Below are 16,938 nucleotides of genomic sequence, written 5' to 3' on the forward strand. Positions count from 1 at the left end.
TGGACCTGTAAATTTGTAGACCACATCCTGGAAACATTCTTGTATCAACATGTTAAACAAGCTACGAGGATGAGGGAAGGGGACGTCCCCTCCATGCTAGATTTGATATTTACCAGGAAGAAGAAATATTTGACATTCAGTACCTTCCTCCCTTGGGTAAAAGTGACCATGTCTTTTTGGGAATAAAGTATGCAATACGTTATAATCTGGAAGAAAATATGACGGTTGATGCAAATGAAAAACCTGACTTTAGGAGAGGACATTATGGCAACCTTAGAAAATTTTTTAGTGAGTATAATTGGACAGACTTGTTGCTAGGCAAGGAAGTGAATGAGATGTATGTCAGGTTTTGTGAAATATATGATAAAAGGCACAAAAAAATTTATACCAAAACAGAGAAGCAGAACTAGGAAACAGGATTGGTTCAACAGAAAGTGCGAGAGGGCCAGAGACCAAAAGACACAAAAATGGAATCAATACAGGAAGAGGCCGAACCCCCAAACATACCAGCGATACAAAGATGCGAGAAACAACTACACAGCAGTGAGGAGAGAAGCAGAAAGAAATTTTGAAAAAGGGATTGCAGACAAATGTAAAACAGAACCAGGTCTATTCTATAAATTCATAAACAACAAATTGCAGGTAAAGGATAATATTCAGCGGTTAAAAACGGGAAATAGATTCACGGAAAATGAAAAGGAAATGTGTGAAACATTAAACGAAAAGTTCCAAAGTGTGTTTGTACAAAATGAAATCTTCAGGGAACCAAATACAATAAGAATTCCAGAGAACAACATAGAGCACATAGAGGTGTCTAGAAACGAAGTGGAAAAAATGCTCAAGGAGCTAAATAAGAACAGAGCAGTTGGTCCAGATGGAGTTTCACCATGGGTTCTGAGAGAATGTGCACCTGAGCTCAGCATTCCTCTTCAACTGATTTTTCAGGCATCCCTGTATACAGGAGTTGTAGCTGATGTGTGGAAAAGGGCTAACATAGTTCCAATCTACAAAAGTGGAAGCAGGGAAGACCCCCTTAATTATAGACCGGTATCATTGATAAGTGTAATAGTCAAAATATTGGAAAAAATAATTAAAACTAAATGGGTAGAACACCTGGAGAGAAATGATATAATATCAGACAGACAGTATGGTTTTCGATCTGGAAGATCCTGTGTATCAAATTTACTCAGTTTCTATGACCGAGCAACAGAGATATTACAGGAAAGAGATGACTGGGTTGACTGCATCTATCTAGACCTAAAAAAGGCTTTCGACAGAGTTCCACATAAGAGGTTGTTCTGGAAACTGGAAAATATTGGAGGAGTGACAGGTACGCTTCTAACATGGATGAAAAATTTTCTGACTGATAGAAAAATGAGGGCTGTGATCAGAGGCAATGTATCGGACTAGAGAAATGTCACAAGTGGAGTACCACAGGGCTCAGTTCTTGCACCAGTGATGTTTATTGTCTACATAAATGATCTACCAGGTGGTATACAGAATTATATGAACATGTTTGCTGATGATGCTAAGATAATAGGAAGGATAAGAAACTTAGATGATTGTCATGCCCTTCAAGAAGACTTGGACAAAATAAGTACATGGAGCGCCACTTGGCAAATGGAATTTAATGTTAATAAATGCCATGTTATGGAATGTGGAATAGGAGAACATAAGACCCCACACAACCTATATATTATGTGAGAAATCTTTAAAGAATTCTGATAAGGAAAGAGATCTCGGGGGGGGGGGGGGTTCTAGATAGAAAACTATCACCTGAGGACCACATAAAGAATATTGTGTGAGGAGCCTATGCCACGCTTTCTAACTTCAGAATTGCTTTTAAATACATAGATGGCGATATACTAAAGAAATTGTTCACGACTTTTGTTAGGCCAAAGCTAGAATATGCAGCAGTTGTGTGGTGCCCATATCTTAAGAAGCACATCAACAAACTGGAAAAGGTGCCCCCTTCATTGGAAAAGGTGCCCCCCCCCTGGGGGGGGGGGGGTTCTAGATAGAAAACTATCACCTGAGGACCACATAAAGAATATTGTGTGAGGAGCCTATGCCACGCTTTCTAACTTCAGAATTGCTTTTAAATACATAGATGGCGATATACTAAAGAAATTGTTCACGACTTTTGTTAGGCCAAAGCTAGAATATGCAGCAGTTGTGTGGTGCCCATATCTTAAGAAGCACATCAACAAACTGGAAAAGGTGCAAAGACATGCTACTAAGTGGCTCCCAGAACTGAAGGGCAAGAGCTACGAGAGAGGTTAGAGGCATTAAATATGCCAAAACTAGAAGACAGAAGAAAAAGAGGTGATATGATCACTACATACAAAATAGTAACAGGAATCGATAAAATCGATAGGGAAGATTTCCTGAGACCTGGAACTTTAAGAACAAGAGGTCATAGATATAAACTAGCTAAACACAGATGCCGAAGAAATATAAGAAAATTCACTTTCGCAAACAGAGTGGTAGACGGTTGGAACAAGTTAGGGGAGAAGGTGGTGGAGGCCAAGACCGTCAGTAGTTTCAAAGCGTTATATGACAAAGAGTGGTGGGAAGACGGGACACCACGAGCATAGCTCTCATCCTGTAACTACACTTAGGCAATTACACACCCATCCCCTCCAACAGCAAAGGGGGCCACGAAGGCAGACCACCCCCCCCCACCAGGCAGAAAACAAAAACAAAAAACCCCTGCAAGAGGACAACAGGTGGAACAGAGCCGGCCGCTATAATTGGTGAAAATTAGCTGTGCAGTACCCCTCACAGTGTTCAAGAGAGAACTAGATAAGCACCTCTAAAGGATACCTGATCAACCAGGCTGTGACTCGTACGTCAGGCTGCGAGCAGCCGCGTCCAACAGCCTGGTTGATCAGTCCGGCAACCAGGAGGCCTGGTCGACGACTGGGCCGCGGGGACACTAAGCCCCGGAAGCACCTCAAGGTAACCTCAAGGTAAGGTAACGCCCCTATCAGTGACGAAAACTACCCCCTACCCAGGGACACACAAGAGCAAGAAAACGCCAGCAGACCCCCAAGGGTGGCCAAGTACCGAACAGTAAAAGGCACAGCAGAGGCAGATCCCAAGGTGACGTGTGGAAGGTGGCCCCAAGCCCCAAGGGCAGTATTTACTGGGTACCTAGGGAATGTAGCCCTAGGCACATGCAGCCCAAGAACCGTGGAATATTACTCCTGGCTCACACACCACCTAGAGAGAGAGCCCACATCACTAGGCACAGAACTGAGGCAAAAATTCTGAGGCCAGAGGCACAAGACTTTCCCAGTATTGCATCAGCCAAGAACTGAAGGTTGGGTCACCGGCGCGAGGGGCTTGGGCTCCCCCTTTCCCCCTACCGGGAAGGGGGTTGTGCAGACAGCGGAGCGGCAACATGATGACGACATGCTCGTTTGCTAATTTTCATTTGGGGAGGTCTGTCCACTGGTTCGGCTTTTGGTAGCAATAGTTTCACCAGAATAGGGGTTTGTTTTGGAGTGCTTACCTTTCTGGGTGCCTGTCCCGGTTGATGGCTATCTTGAGATCTTGAGGTTGAGATAATTTCGGGGCTTAGCGTCCCCGTGCCCCAGTCCTCGACCAGGCCTCCTTTTTGTTACACATCCCCAGGAAGCAGCCCGTAGCAGCTGTCTAACTCCAAGGTACCTATTTACTGCTACGTAACAGGAGCATCAGGGTGAAAGAAACATTTTGCCCATTTGTCTCCGCCTCCACCGGGGATCGAACTCGGAACCTCAAGACTACGAATCCGAAGCACTGTTCACCCAGCTGTTAGGCACCCTATCGGGTACCTGTAAATATTATTCCCAGCTCGCGTGCCTCCGTAACAGCAGTACTGAACCCAAGGTAGAGCACAATGCAGAGAGAATCTGGAGCCACAATAACATCAGCCAAAGAACTGGTGGGTGGATCGCCGGCGCAGTGGGTCTGGGGCTCCCCTCTCCCCCCTTCCCCCTCCCGAGAAGGAGGGGAGCTGCGCAGACATGCAGCAGAGCACGGGTGACGTCATGCTTGTTTGCTCATTTTCAATTTTGGAGTTCTGTCCACTCGTTAGTCGATTTTAGACGTTTTAGCCTGAATAAGGGGTTTCTTTTGAGGTACAGTACTTACCTTTCTGGGTGCCTGACCCAGTCGATGGGAGACATAGAATGCTCCAAATCCCATGTGCATTTCTATAGGCCATTGCTCCTTGTGCCTCTCTGAGGGGGCCAGGTTCTGGCTGTGATCCCTGATAGGCCTAGAATGCCATCCACACTGACTGATGTTAAAGTCTAAAATTATACATATCAGCGTGGATAGCTCCCGGGAGCCGAAGGAGCTCCCCCAGAAATTTCCCCATATTAATTATGACAATTAAATTAAAATATTTATGTCAAATAAGAAATTATCAAAAGAAGGCACCAAACCGGGAAGGCTATGTATCACCATCAAATGCACGAAATAATCAGACGGTGTTAAATATCACCAAGGATGCCAATACGAGAACAGAAACGCATAAGGCGAAGGATATCAAAAGTATCTGATTCACCAAGAATTCTATCGAAGGACAAGTGAACGCGAGGGACGGTCGGAAAACAAGACATACGCTCGTCCTAGAAGTCAGGACATTCAACAAGGATATGCACGACTGTAAGAGGGGCAATGCAATTTGGACAATAAGGAGCAGGGCGGTACTCCAATAAGTGACCATGAGTTAAGCGTGTATGGCCAATACGCAACCTCGCCAGAGCCGTTTCCTATCGCCAGTTACGGTGGTAGGAGGACGGCCATGAGGACACACTACTCTTTAGAGTACGCAGTTTGTTACCAGTAACAGAAGACCAACAATCCTGCCAATGGGTAAGGATGGAGGAATGAATAACTGGGTAAAAGTCAGAATAAGAAATGCATTGAGGATTAGGAATACCAGGAGATGGGACAAGAGCGACAGCTTCCCTAGCAGCAGTATCCACACGCACATTTAAAGAAAAACCAAAATGACTGGGAACCCAGCAAAACTCAACTGACTTAAATTTACTGGAAATAAGAAACAGCCAATGCTGAATCTCGACAATCACTGATTAAATTAAAGGGGGGATTAAAGGACCTAAGAGCCATAAGGGCACTACGAGAGTCAACCACAATTACAAAGGAAGATTGACAATGAGAAAGCAGGAGATGAAGAGCATAGAGAATAGCATAAAGTTCCGCTGTGAAGATGCTAGTCTCCCGAGGTAGGCCACACATATAAGTGGTGTCAGGAACAACAAAAGAGTAGCCTACACCGTCTGCAGACTTGGACCCATCAGTGAAGATGGAAACGGAGAGGGAGTGCGAAGAAAAGTGCTCAAGGAAAAGGCATTTCAGAACCATAGGAGGGGTAAAAGCTTTAATGATACAGGTTATGGATGTACAAAACTTCGGAAGGGGGACTCTCCACAGGGGGCAAGGAAGGAACAACTCGAAGAGAAATATTAGAAATACGAACTGAACAAGATTCCTGTAAGCAAGATAGCCAGACAGAAAGAGGGAGGTGGTGAAGAGGAACAGGAACCACAGGAGGGGTAAAAGTTAAAGCACGGCAAAGGCGAGAGGAAGAATGTTGCAATGACTGCGCAAGATAGTGAAGACAGTAGCGATCACGGCGGTCCTGGAGAAATAGGAAGCCAGTGTCAACATACAAGCTGATGACGAGAGTCGAACGAAAGGCACCAGAGCTGAGGTGCAACCCAGTATGGTGCAAAGCATCAAGAAGGCGAAGAGTAGAAGGAGAAGCAGACGAGTAAGCAGAGAAACCATAATCGAGTTTAGACAGGACGAGAGAGGAATGAAAAGCGAGAAAAGTGCGCCTATCTGCTCCCCAAGAAGTATGGGACAATACCTGAAGGAGGGTAAGGGCCTTATAGCATTTAACTTGGAGGTAAGAGATATGGGGCGACCAAGACAAACAAGTGTCAAAGATTAACCCTTTACCTGTGCAACACATCATATGATGTGTTCAGTGACTTGCAGTAACTTGCGCTCCACATCATATGATGTATTGCAGTACTACACAAGATTTAAATGGGCCGCAGATACACGGGGTTCACCACACCTTCATCAGGGCTCTTGTAAACAGATGCCATTTTTGTAAAAAATCGTGGGCCAAATTCCCAGGTGTGAGGGGCCTCAGTATTGAGTGAGTTACCAAGCCTGACACACGCAGCATGAGCTCACAGCACTGCTGTTCAGCTTGTGACCACAGCATCGCCTAAAAATGCCATAATATACATGTTCATGCTATTATTTAGCGATATTATTACAGAAGACCCCTGACTGTGATAAAAATGACCAGAAATCTGATAATAGCAGGATTGTTGTGATAATTAGTGCTGTAGTGGGAGGAGTAATCTTGGTGAGGAGGGAGGTAGCATTGTCTGCTGACTTTGTGTGACCACCTTCTACTGTCTGGACTCACTATACCAGCTTAGTTGTTCGCTATGTTAACAAAACATGCAGATACTTATATATAATGTCTATATATAAAAGCAAAAACAGTATGGTGGGAGGAGAATGGTGGCAAGTCAGGTGAGGTGAGGGAGGGAGGGAGTGGCAGCCAGTGGCGGGCTGCCACTGCCACTCAGCATACCAACTTAGTGGTTCGTTATGGTGAACACGAATGTAGATACTTATATATAACATGAATATACAGTGTAATAACAGCAAAAGGAGTGTGGGGGAGAAGCCATTTTGCTGATGGGTGTGGCAACATCTTCATGATTTGTCATGTTGGTTAGGGGTGGCCACTATGCTCTTTGGGCATTATACCGGCTTAGTTGAACAGTTATGTGAACAAAACATGTAGATACTTATATATAACATCTTTATATAGGGTAATAACACCACAAACAGTATTGTTGGGGGGGGGGTGAAATTTTAGTGCGTCTGACCTTGAATGTGTGAGGGAAGCAGCCGCCACCTGACTGTGTAGCGACGTCTCTTAGTGCCTGAACTAACTATATCAACTTAGTTGTACAGTTGTGGTGAACGAAACATGCAGATACTTATATATAAAGTCTGTATATAGTGAATAAAAGCAAAAACAGTATTGTGGGAGGAGAACGTGGATGAGCCAGGTGAGTTGAGGGAGGGAGGAAGTAGCAGCCAGTGGTTGCCACTGCCACTGAGCATGCCAACTTAGTGGTTCGTTATTGTAAACAAAACATGCAGATACATATATATATAACCTGTGTATATAGTGTAATAACCGACAAAGTATTTGTTCACTGCTTGATGAACATAATAATTGAATCAACAATATGCACACCATATTTTTGAGTACAGCGATGATTCACTCATTTTATTATATAAATATATCACACTACACACTATTGAATAATATTACAGCAAAAAAACTACGAAAAATCAATCAGAAACATTGAAATAATTAGGTAATTATCTCTTTGTGGCCACTCCTGCCTGACAGCTGGTGAGCAACAGACCGTCCAGCTGGGACGCTCACCGAGTCAGCACCTGTTTTTTGCCAGACTTCCCCACCCTATAGCAGGCAATATATGCCACTTACTATTTTTTTATTATTTTTCCCATGATCAAAGAACACAATTTAACAGGTTTAGAAGAACAATTTTTTTTTTTTTTTTTTTTGTATGCGCCTGTAGGTGACAAATGCTAATAGCCCGGAGCCACACAAGGGTTAACCCCAAAAGCTTAGCAGAATCCTTGTTCATAAGGGGGTGACCATAAAGCGACAAAGATGGACGAAGAACGACACACTTCCGAGTAAAAGTCATAGCACAAGTCTTGGACGTAGAGAACCTGAAGCCACGATCGGTGGCCCAAGACAACACGGCATCAATTGCAAGTTGAAGCTGCCATTGAAGGAGAGGCGAATCCTCACCCCCGACAGCAAAGGGTAAGATCGTCAACATAGAGAACGGAGAAGATGCCAGAAGGAAGAGAGGAAAGAAGACCATTGAGGGCAAACAGAAAAAATAGTAGTGCTCGGAATACTACCTTGGGGCACACCCTCATATTGCTGAAAGAGGCAGAGAGAGCGGTACCAAGCCTCACTCGAAAGGAACAACGAGAGAGGAAACTTTGGAGGAAGAGAGGGAGATTACCACGAAGGCTAAAAAAATGAAGTTGGGACAGAATATGATAATGCCAAGTAGTGTCGTAAGCCTTTTCCAGGTAAAAAAACTGAGGTTGAATGTAATGAAACGCCATTTTCTGGGTGAGTCCCTACGGCTCCCCGGAGCTATCCATGGCTGATATGGATACCCTAACTATTTTGCATCAGTCGATGTGGGTAGAGTTCTAGGCCTACCGGGGACCACGAGCCAGAACCTGGCCCCCTCAGAGAGGCACGGGGAGCAATGGCCCATAGAAATGCACATGTGATTTGGAGCATTCTATATCTGCCATTGACCAGGACAGGCACCCAGAAAGGTAAGCGCCACAAAACAAACCCCTATTCTGGTTAACAACAAAAATCGACAAATGAGTGGACAGAACTCCCCCAGGAAAACGAACTAACAAGCATGACGTCACATGAGCCGCGCCGCATGTCTGCGCAGCTCCCCCCTCCCCGGGAGGGGGAAGGGGGAGCCCCAGACCCCCGCGCCGGCACTCCCCGCCCCAGTTCTGAGGCTGGATATCAAAACCACGAAAAAAAAAAAAAACGCCAACTGGAGGGCGGGAGGGTGCCGGGGAGCCTCCGGGACTCACCCAGAAAATGGCGTTTCATTACATTCAATGCTGGTTTTCTGGGGGAAGCCCCTACGGCTCCCCGGAGATACTTCACCAGAGACTACCTAAGAAAACAAGGGGACATACCCGGGAGGCGGTCGGTGAACCACTCCTCAACAAGAAGTCGAGACAACAACCCAAGGACCCCTCCGGAAAGCAGCAGGCACATCATTCGCCAGAAAAAAGGGAGAACAGCCACAGACGAAGAAACCTATGACCACGACCATAGGAGACAAAAACCACTGCACCTGAGAAGAGCGAGAAGCTCTGCCACACGACCCCCAAAGGCCAATGCCAACATAAAAAGAACACCGAGGCCTAGCAAACCTGACCCCAAGGAGCCACAACCACCAAGGAGAAGAAAAACAGGAGAGCACCCTGTCCAAAGACCAGGACGATACAGGCAGTGCATAAGCAGGCCAGAGGTGAAACAACGCACGATACAGCCTGCGAAACGGCACAGAAGGAATATCGATACCGAAAGCTAGCAACAGAAACCTAGGTGCCAGACCTAGTAACGGCCCCAAGCACCTCTACATCCTCCGTAAGCCAATCCTATGACAGCCCTAGGAGGGAAAAGAAAACGCAGGACCAAAACGAAAATGCCACAAGCGTGCAAGTCCACCGCCACAAGTGCAGGTGACAGGGAAGGAACCCGCATAAGGAGCCGCCCCGCACCAACATCCCGCAGAAGGGCAGGAGCGAAAAGACTCATTAAGAGGAGCAAAATCGCCCCCGGGAAAACGAGTAGCACCGAGACAGCGCGAAGAGAAGAAATATGCACAAAAGAAGAAGAAGGCCAAACACCCAGAAGCTGCCGGGAAGAGGACCCACAAGCCCTTGAAAGGACCGGAGGGAAGCTCAACCGAATGACGACAGTCGTACCAGAAAACGGGAAGGAGCAAAACTGTCCCGAACCTTCGAGAACAAAAAGAAGCAAACACAAAGGACGAAGGCACAAAAACCCCATCGCACCCGAGACCAAAAGTCATGCAGAAACCCCAAGAAGAGGGGGACATGACGGAGAAGGCCCATCCCGGAAAAAAGGGGCGAAGACCGTAGAAAAGCACCCACCGACAGGACAGAAACAACGGGCACAATGGACAAGGAAACCGAGCCCAGGGAGGGGCCGACGCCCATAAAGCACGTGCGGAGAGAGGGAACGGAAAAACCCCACACCACAAAATTGCAAGCCCCGCCCAGAGGGGTAGAAACAACCCGGCGAGAACCAACGGGGCCTGAGGCCCCTCACGTAAGCCCGACCCCAGCCCCGGGAACCCACCCAGCAGGCCCCGGGGCCGAGCTGACCCCTCAAAGCCCCAGCGTCAAGAAAAACCCGGGGCAGCCGTGAAAAACACTAAGGAAGGGAGCCCACTAGGCTCTGAAACTTGAACCGAAACCGGAGGATAGGCGAGGGGAGAAACGAAGACCCCAAGCTCATCCCCAGCCAGCACAATGAGGTGAGGACTAAACAGAGAATCCAAGGAACATGGAAAAACCAGGCCCGGCACAGCAAAACCGGCAAGGAAAGAGAGCCCCAGCGGGAGCACGGAAGGGCCGAACATAATGCCACAACCAACCCTGACACGCAGCTGCAGTACCAAAACCGCAGCAAAACGTCACCACACTCCCAGAGGAAGCGACAGAGAAGATAGATAAATCGTACACGAGTGGCACACAAGGGGACACAGGCGGAAACCGAGCACCCAACTGAGCCACAGGGACGGTAGAAGAAACGTGTGCAGTGTAACAGGCAAACAAAGGAACACATTAGGCAGCCCAACATGGGCTGACCCCATACACAGCCCCAAGAGCAGAGATGAGAGCGCCCAAGAAGCACAGAATCTGCCTGACAGGCAAACGACAGGGGAGAGGCGGAACCAAAGAGCCAGAACCCAACCTGCAAGCACAAGGAGGCGAACACAAAACCTCCGATACAGGAAAACGTACTACCAAACAGGCACCCCACCGTTGCACTGCGGAACAAGGTGGAGGCGGGGCCCCGAACTCAAGCAAGGTTAGACAAGCATAGGAGAGGGGCAGGAGGAGTACAGGCAGGAGTCGCCTCAGAAGGGCCAAGAGGCCACCCGCAGACACCCGTGAACCGAGGAAGGAATCAGGTGGAGAGAACAAGAGCTGCCCAGTATGAGCTAATAGCCCTACAGTAGGCACCTCGGGTGATACGGTCCACGTTCTCAAGTACGTATGTACAGTACACCCATTCCTACTCCCAAAAACAAAAACAGCGTCAGGACGAAGGAGACGCCAAACCGCACCAACTCACCTGCAGAACACAGGCGCTGAAGGGCCATGACGCAAGCCTATGAGTCCGTAGCCGCCGGAGGCGGCCAGGGCGCCCATGCTGGAGAGGAGGAGGGGAGCAGCGATGGAGGGTCCCCACCCTAGAATGCAGAGAAAAACTTTGTGACTTCCCCACAGCGGCACTCCAGAACACCCCCAAGGCAACAGAGCACAGATAGGATTAAGAAAAGAACGACAGGCGAAACTCCCCCCCCCCCCCCCACCCGAGAGAAATGGATGCAGAACACTACGTGTGCACACCGCCCGGAACCAAAAACGCCCACGGTGCATGCGCAGGACGTGAAAGAAAATTAGCCCAACAAGGCGAGAAGTAGCCCAACAATGCAAGAAGTAGCCCAACAAGGCGAGAAGTAGCCCAACAAGGCGAGAAGTAGCCCAACAAGGCGAGAAGTAGCCCAACAAGGCGAGAAGTAGCCCAACAAGGCGAGAAGTAGCCCAACAAGGCGAGAAGTAGCCCAACAAGGCGATAAGCAGCCCAACCGGCGACAAGGAGCCCAACCGGCGACAAGGAGCCCAACCGGCAACAAGGAGCCCAACCGGCAACAAGGAGCCCAACCGGCAACAAGGAGCCCAACCGGCAACAAGGAGCCCAACCGGCAACAAGGAGCCCAACCGGCAACAAGGAGCCCAACCGGCAACAAGGAGCCCAACCGGCAACAAGGAGCCCAACCGGCAACAAGGAGCCCAACTGGCAACAAGGAGCCCAACTGGCAACAAGGAGCCCAACCGGCAACAAGGAGCACAACCAGCAACAAGGAGCCCAACCGGCAACAAGGAGCCCAAACCGCTACAAGGAGCCCAAACCGCTACAAAGGAGCGCAAAAGGCTACAAGGAGCCCAAACGGCCAGAAGGAACCCAAACGGCCAGAAGGAACCAGTATGGAGGCAAACTCCAGGACACGCAGAAGGTAAGCCGCAAAGGCCAACCGCACCGCAGGCGAAGAGATGCGGGTAGCCGAAAACCTTCGGAAGACGGAACCGAAAAACCACAGGGACACAGAACCGAACCCGGGGAGGAGCAGAACCCAAGCCTAAATCGTACGCAGAGGGGGAAAAGAAAACCCCCACTCCTCGCAACAGTAAGCCCCGCTCAGAAGGACAGAAATCCAGACGGGGCGCAATGGAGCCCCAGGCCCCCCAAGGTCGCTCCTCCCCAACCCCAGGAGCCTCTACACCAGGCCCCGGGGCCGAGTCGACCTCCAAAGCCCCGGCCCCACAAGAAAAAGCCGAGGCAGCCGAGAGAGCTGGAAGAGAAGGGGCCCACTGGTCAGACCCCGGAGCATCGGCCGGAGGAACAGACTCGAATGCCTCCACAGCTACCCCAGACGGGGCAACCCCCGAAACTGCCCAAGTCTCTAAACCTCTAACCCTGCAGATGCGTAGGGGCCGGAAGCAGGAGGGGAAAAAACAACGGAGGAGTGGAAGGAACCAAGGCCGAAGCGACCAAAACCCCCAAGTCTGGGTCCCTACACAAAGCGGGGCAGCCTTGGGGCATCCGGGGAAGCGACAAATCCGAGCGCGTTGCAACAACCTACCATGCAACGCGCAAGCTGCCTGCACCCACGTGAATTCATCAGCAGACTGGGTGAATGGAGTCACGAACAAGCAACAAAGCTCGCAGGACTCAGGGTTGAGTGTGTCACTGACCCAACACGCAGCATGACGGAGGCAAAAACAAGGAGAGTCACCCTGAGACAAAGGGACAGAGCAACCCTCAACAACAGTCTCCGTGGTGTAGTGGTAAGACACTCGCCTGGCGTTCCGCGAGCGCTATGTCATGGGTTCGTATCCTGGCCGGGGAGGATTTACTGGGCGCAATTCCTTAACTGTAGCCTCTGTTTAACGCAACAGTAAAATGTGTACTTGGATGAAAAAACAATTCTTCGCGGCAGGGGATCGTATTCCAGGGACCTGCCCGAAACGCTACGCGTACTAGTGGCTGTACATGAATGTAACAACTCTTGTATATATCTCAAAACTCGCACAAAGCGAGAGGGGACGCAAGGGTCTCCACTATCAGACCCGAAAGCCCCCGGGGGGTTTCCCAGGGCCCCTAGACTGGGCCTGCTAAGGGTTATCCCAGGCAGGGCACTGCTAACCGGCGCCCCAAACTACCAAGCAAACTGCTAAAGCTGAACCCACAGGACGTGTCCACCCGTGAGGGCAAAACAGGGGGTGCCACCACACAAACGAACCAAATATAAGGGGAGGAACACAAGGCAGACCCCCCCTACCAGGCAAAAACAAATATAAAAGAAAAACCACACAAGTGGACAACGTACCCAGAGGGAACAGAGCCGGCCGCTGTCATAGGTGAAAACTAGCTACGCAGTACCCTGCGCCCCACCAGTGCTACAACTACCACTTACCCCAAGGTAAACAAGGGAGTAAAACCCCTAAACCCTCGGAGCGGCCAAACGCCAAGCAGCGAAAAGCCAACAGAGGTAGACCCAAAGTGACTTGTGGAAGGGAACCCCCTAAGCCCCAAGGGCGGTACTTACAGGGCACTCAGGGAAGGTGACCCTAAGCACATGCAGCCCGAGTACCTGAGAATACTATTCCCAACTCACACGACCACCATAAGAGCAGCACTGCAAACAAGTCACAGCACTAAGACAAGACCGGAGCTGGAGCCACACAACCGTGCATTATCCCATCAGCCGAGGAACTGGGGTGGGGATTGCCGGCGCGGGGGTCTGGGGCTCCCCCTTCCCCTTCCCGGGGAGGGGGGAGCTGCGCAGACATGCGGCGCGGCTCGTGTGACGTCATGCTTGTTAGTTCGTTTTCCTGGTTAGAGTTCTGTCTACTGGTTTGTCGATTTTTGTTGTTAACCAGAATAGGGGTTTGTTTTGTGGCGCTTACCTTTCTGGGAGCCTGTCCTGGTCAATGGCAGATATAGAATGCTCCAAATCACATGTGCATTTCTATGGGCCATTGCTCCCCGTACCTCTCTGAGGGGGCCAGGTTCTGGCTCGTGGTCCCCGGTAGGCCTAGAACTCCACCCACATCGACTGATGCAAAATAGTTAGGGTATCCATATCAGCCATGGATAGCTCCGGGGAGCCGTAGGGGCTCCCCCCAGAAACCAGCGTTGAATGCAATGAAACGCCAGTTTCTGGGTGAGTACCGGAGGCTTCCCGGGAAACCTTGGGAAAAAATTATTTTTTCCTCGGAAAGTGTCAAAACCCCTCCCTGTATATGGGTATAGCAACGGAAGTTCGAAATTGTACTTACTTTGGCTGCTATGGGGTCCGAAAGGTGGGCCGTGATGTCATAATTCCCCGTGCGCCAGAGCAGTATGCTCCCGGGGCCGGTGGGGTGCTTGGGGCGGGGCGCGCGAGTTGCCGCGAATATATTTTTGCACATTTTTTGCGCACAGTTCCAAATACATTTTATTTGTTTTTACATGGTAATCCTATGTATAATGAACACGTACACTATATTATGGCAGTAAAACATCCGTACTGTCCGAAGACACTGTGTTACGTGCATGACACTTGTGTACACATATGTTGCACATATTTCCCATGTATCTTGCTAATTTATGTATATATACAATCTATGTACAGACTATACACTGTCACACACTATATACATTCACCATCAACACATTCAGAATACCGCGAGTGCGAGCAGTCACACCCAGCCAGCCCTCCCTCACTCCTCCAACTCGCCAACATTGCTCCTCCAAATCATACAGTTATTCACACCAATGTTTCATGTTCATTTATGTATATTTACAACATATGTACACATGCTACACTGTCACACACTATATACATTCACCATCAACACATTCAGAACACCGCGAGTGTGAGCAGCCACACTCAGCCAACCCTCCCTCACTCCTCCAACTCGCCAACATTGCTCCTCCAAATCATACAGTTATTCACACGAATGTTTCAAGTTCATTTATGTATATTTACAACATATTGTTATGATCTCAGCCTACAGGAGAAACGAGTCTCCCCCCTTGAGAGTTATTCAGCAAGCCTGACCTGACTAGGTCGGAAATACAGACATGAAGATTCACATGTAAAAAATAATGGGGTAAATTTTACACGGAGTTTAAGATTATGGGCAGTGCATAAGAAAACAGATAAATGACTGGTTAGGAGATGTGGATAATTTGCTGGAGGCGTGAGGCTCGCTTCTGGAGGGCTTTGACCTCACTTGAGGCCAGACATTGCAGGGGGAAAGCCGCGCTCCGTTTGAGCTCCCGTCAGGAAGGAACCCCTAGTGATATATCTCCAAGAGAAGAGAAGTGTGCAGAAGTGCCAGCTGTGGATGTGTGGTCTCAAGTCCTGGTCGACGAGGAGAGTATTAAACCGCCCAGAGACATTTTCATGGGCTGTGTGGAGCGCCCTGACCGGACGCCGTCAGAGGGATAGCGCCCTCGACTAGACAATCTGCGGTAAGCACGATATACGCCAGTTCATAGTGATTGCTTGTAGTTGGTCGTGTGCCCAGCGACAGTAGCAATGTTTATTTATAAGTTAGACATGTTTTGATAAGGCAGAAAGCCTAAAATAAGAGAGTGGAGAGGGAGGAACACGGAGTGACATCCGTCCCCTCTGAGCGCTGGCAGGTGACTGAGAGCTCCTGACGGCGGAGGCCCCTCCTGGAGTGAGTGAGGCCCACCGGGCGAGGTGGAGCATGGACCCGCCCAACGGGGGAGTCCACTCTCACAGTATGTAGAGGACAGATAGAGGTTGGAGGCAAACATATTGTGTAATTATTTTTGTTTATGTGTTAAAGGGGAAACATTTTTATTGGAGTGTCGATGGGTTGCAGGTTTGTCTTTGGGGAAGAAGTTGCTGAGAACTTCGAAGCCAGCACAGATGAAGTAGTTGATGAGACTCCAAGGTAGTGGAGGCGAGGACCTCGAGCTGTGAGGAGAAGCAGTGAAGAGGAGTGTCACGTGCTTCTGTAGAGGTGGTGAAGCACCATAGTTGCTCGAGGGAACTTCATGGTGTAGCAGCCCAGAGAGCTGTGGAGGAACCTAGCAGAAGGGTGAAGCACCGTAGTTGCTCAAGGAGAACTTCATGGTAGCAGCCTGGAGGAGCTGCAGAGGATCCTGGTAGTTAAGCCCAGAAGAACCTGAAGATATCAGGGTAGTGAACTTCTAGAGGTGGATGGGAAGTTCTGGTGGATTACTTGTAGGGAGTTGATAGTGTTTGGTTGTCATTAGCGTGAAAGACGCAGCGAGAGGTGAGTGATTGTTGGCATTCTTATGTCTAGGAGTGTTTTATACTGAAGTTTAGAGTTACAGTCGTAGGCTGGATTACCTACAAATGTATGTGTTCTAGGACTGATAGGGTGATCGGTTGATCATTGCTGTGTATCAAGGAACATTTATACTGATATATGTTATTGCATTCACATGCTGATTTTCCTTGTACAAGTTTATATATATATATATATATATATATATATATATATATATATATATATATATATATATATATATATATATATATATATATATATATATATGTCGTACCTAGTAGCCAGAACGCACTTCTCAGCCTACTATGCAAGGCCCGATTTGCATAATAAGCCAAGTTTTCATGAATAAATGTTTTTTCGACTACCTAAGCTACCTAACCTAACCTACCTTTTTCGGCTACCTAACCGAACCTAACCTATAAAGATAGGTTAGGTAAGGTTAGGTAGGGTTGGTTAGGTTCGGTCATATATCTACGTTAATTTTAACTCCAATAAAAAAAAATTGACCTCATACATAATGAAATGGGTAGCTTTATCATTTCATAAGAAAAAAATTAGAGAAAATATATTAATTCAGGAAAACTTGGCTTATTAGGCAAATCGGGCCTTGCATAGTAGGCTGAGAAGTGC

Source organism: Procambarus clarkii, chromosome 5 (genome assembly GCF_040958095.1).
Source record: "Procambarus clarkii isolate CNS0578487 chromosome 5, FALCON_Pclarkii_2.0, whole genome shotgun sequence".
In the NCBI taxonomy this organism is placed as follows: Eukaryota; Metazoa; Arthropoda; class Malacostraca; order Decapoda; family Cambaridae; genus Procambarus; species Procambarus clarkii.